At 35.1% G+C, this 2,773-nt stretch overlaps 1 non-coding gene across 1 annotated transcript; it reads left to right on the forward strand.

Moving 5' to 3' along the window:
* The first annotated feature begins 1,445 nt into the window (after nt 1–1,445).
* Nucleotides 1,446–1,552, forward strand: LOC139846156 (small nucleolar RNA R71). Its single transcript, XR_011758894.1, has one exon. It is a non-coding gene; the product is annotated as a small nucleolar RNA R71 (small nucleolar RNA).
* The last annotated feature ends 1,221 nt before the right edge of the window (nt 1,553–2,773 follow it).

The raw sequence follows: 2,773 nt of genomic DNA on the forward strand, positions 1-2,773 counted from the left end.
TTTAACTAGCATGTTCTCCATTATCCCTCTAGGATATTTTATTGATCTATCGGCTAGTTGTATACTTATTATTGTTGGTTTCAATTCTCCAAGGTCTAGTTTAGCGTTTAGTGAATACGGTATTAAATTTATACTAGCACCTAAGTCTGCCAATGCTTCTATTGAACTAAGACTTCCCAGAAAACATGGAATTGTGAAACTTCCTGGATCAGATAATTTTTCTGGTATCTTATTCAACAGCACTGCTGAACAATTAGCATTCATAGTAACAGCCGAGAGTTCTTCCATTTTATTTCTATTTGAGATTAGATCTTTCAGAAATTTAGCATATCTAGGCATTCCTAAAATTACATCAATGAAAGGAAGATTTACATTTATTTGTTTAAACATATCCAAGAATTTAGATTGCTCGGCTTCAAGTCTCTCTTTTTTCATTTTACTCGGATAAGGAAGTGGTGGTTGGTATGGTTTAACATAAGGTTTAGCCTTAACTATGTTATCTTCATTAACCTTTTCAACTACCGGTTCTATTTTCTTATCTTGTTCAGGTTGTGGTTCTTGTGGAGTAGGAATAGCTTCATCAGAAATTACAGGTATTTCAGGTGGTTTAAGTGTTGTACCACTTCTTGTGATAATGGCTTTAGCTGTTTCATTCCGGGGGTTAGCATTTGTATCACTAGGTAAACTTCCCGGTTTTTTTTTCACCTATTAACCTTGCTAGGTTACTTACTTCTTGTTCCAAATTTTGAATAGAAGCTTGTTGATTTCTAAATGCTTGAGCATTTTGTTCATTAGTTTGTTTCTGAGATGTAAAAAACTGCGTTTGAGTTTCAACTAGCTTCGTCATCATATCTTCTAAATTTGGCTTTTTATCATCGGTTTGTGGTGGTTTGTTTTGAAAATTAGGTCTTTGCTGGTTGTAAGTATTATTGGATACTTGTTGATTGCTAGGACCTTGTTGGTTGTTGTATGGAATATTTCGGTTATAATTCTGATTTTGATTGTAGATCGGTCTTGGCGGTTGATAATTATTCTGATAATTATTTCCAGGCCTTTGGTTTAGATATGAAACATTCTCTCTTTGTTCCATTGTTAGTTCAATACTGAGACAATCTTTTGTCAAATGTGGTCCTCCACACTGCTCACAACTAATTCGTATTGAGTGAATATCCTTAGTCATCTTTTCCATTCGTCTCTCGACAGCATATATCTTTGCGGAAATGGAATCTAAGTCATGGCTAGAATCGGCTCTAGCTGCTTTAGATGATCTAACGATATCTTTTTCTTGGTGCCACTCATGTGAGTGGGAAGCAGTGTTATCAATAATTTTATAAGCATCAGTTTCGGTTTTCTTCATAATAGAACCACCAGCTGCTATGTCTATGTCTTTTCTTGTAGTGATGTCGCATCCTTGGTAGAATATTTGTACTATTTAACAAGTGTCTAAACCATGTTGCGGACATCCTCTCAATAACTTTTCAAATCTTGTCCACGCCTCATATAGAGTTTCATTTGGTTTCTGTGTGAACGTAACAATTTCTCCTTGAAGTCTTACGGCTTTAGATGCCGGAAAGAATTGTTTAAGAAATTTTTCAACTAAAACGTCCCATGTATCAATCGCCCCTTCAGGTAACGATTCCAACCAATCTTTGGCTTCTCCCTTTAAAGTCCAGGGAAATAACATGAGATATATCTGTTCATCCTCCACTTCTCGGATTTTAAATAGTGTGCAGATCCTATTAAAGGTACGAAGATGTTCATTTGGATCTTCCTTCGGCGCACCACTATATTGGCATTGATTAGTCACCATGTGTAGAATTTGTCCTTTGATTTCATAATCTGGCGCATTAATGTCAGGATGAGTAATTGCGTGACCTTGGCCAGTGCGTTTAGCTCTCATTCGGTCTTCCATACTTAAATGTTCCGTTACTTCCATAATTGAATTTGTTGAATCTGAATCACTAGAGGATTCTGATTTAATGGTTCGTTCCTCAACAATCTCTGTTTGAATGATTGGTGGTTCCGGAGGAAAAATTAATGGTTCAGGATCTATGAATCGTCCCTGAATATTCTCCGGATTCTCAATTGTGAGGTCGGTTTCAAAAAATGGATTATCGGAAATTTGAATTGGAGTACTTGGTCGACTGGATGACGATTCTAAAGAAAAATCAACGGCGACAATATTTGCTAAATGTCTTGATCTAGTTACAGGTGGTGAACGTACAAAAGGTGGTGAACGTCTTGCTCGGTGCATTCACTGAATATCCTATTAGTTTTTAAAAGGAAAGAAAAATTATATAAGTTATCCAATTAATAGACTTTTCTGATTTTGCCCACGTTTCGAATAGCCAAAAGATGTAGCAGATGGGCAGGATTCGTTTGGTCTCAATATAATTAAGGACTGTTTGGCTCCAATAACCCGGTCCACGTACAAATACAACTATTACTACGAACCAGAAAATTATGATGTCTATCAATTTAACCACTTAAAATAAATTTTCGTAATTTTAAGAAATTTAGATAAGAAGTAGAATAAAAATCTATGTCCTAAAACTAGAATAGCGAGAAATAAGAAAGAAAAAGAACGCGTCGAAAAAGAAAAGGGTTGAAAAATAAAAGGCGTCGAAAAATAAGAAAAAAAAAAGACTTATAAAACTTAAAAACACTCGACTAACCCAACCTTATTACTATCACTAACTTAAAATTATAATCGCAAATTGAGATTACTAATTGGAGTGATAATTGATACATAGGTAAAAGGCGTCGAAAAATA

This window comes from Rutidosis leptorrhynchoides, chromosome 4, assembly GCF_046630445.1.
Source record: "Rutidosis leptorrhynchoides isolate AG116_Rl617_1_P2 chromosome 4, CSIRO_AGI_Rlap_v1, whole genome shotgun sequence".
Lineage (NCBI taxonomy): Eukaryota > Viridiplantae > Streptophyta > Magnoliopsida > Asterales > Asteraceae > Rutidosis > Rutidosis leptorrhynchoides.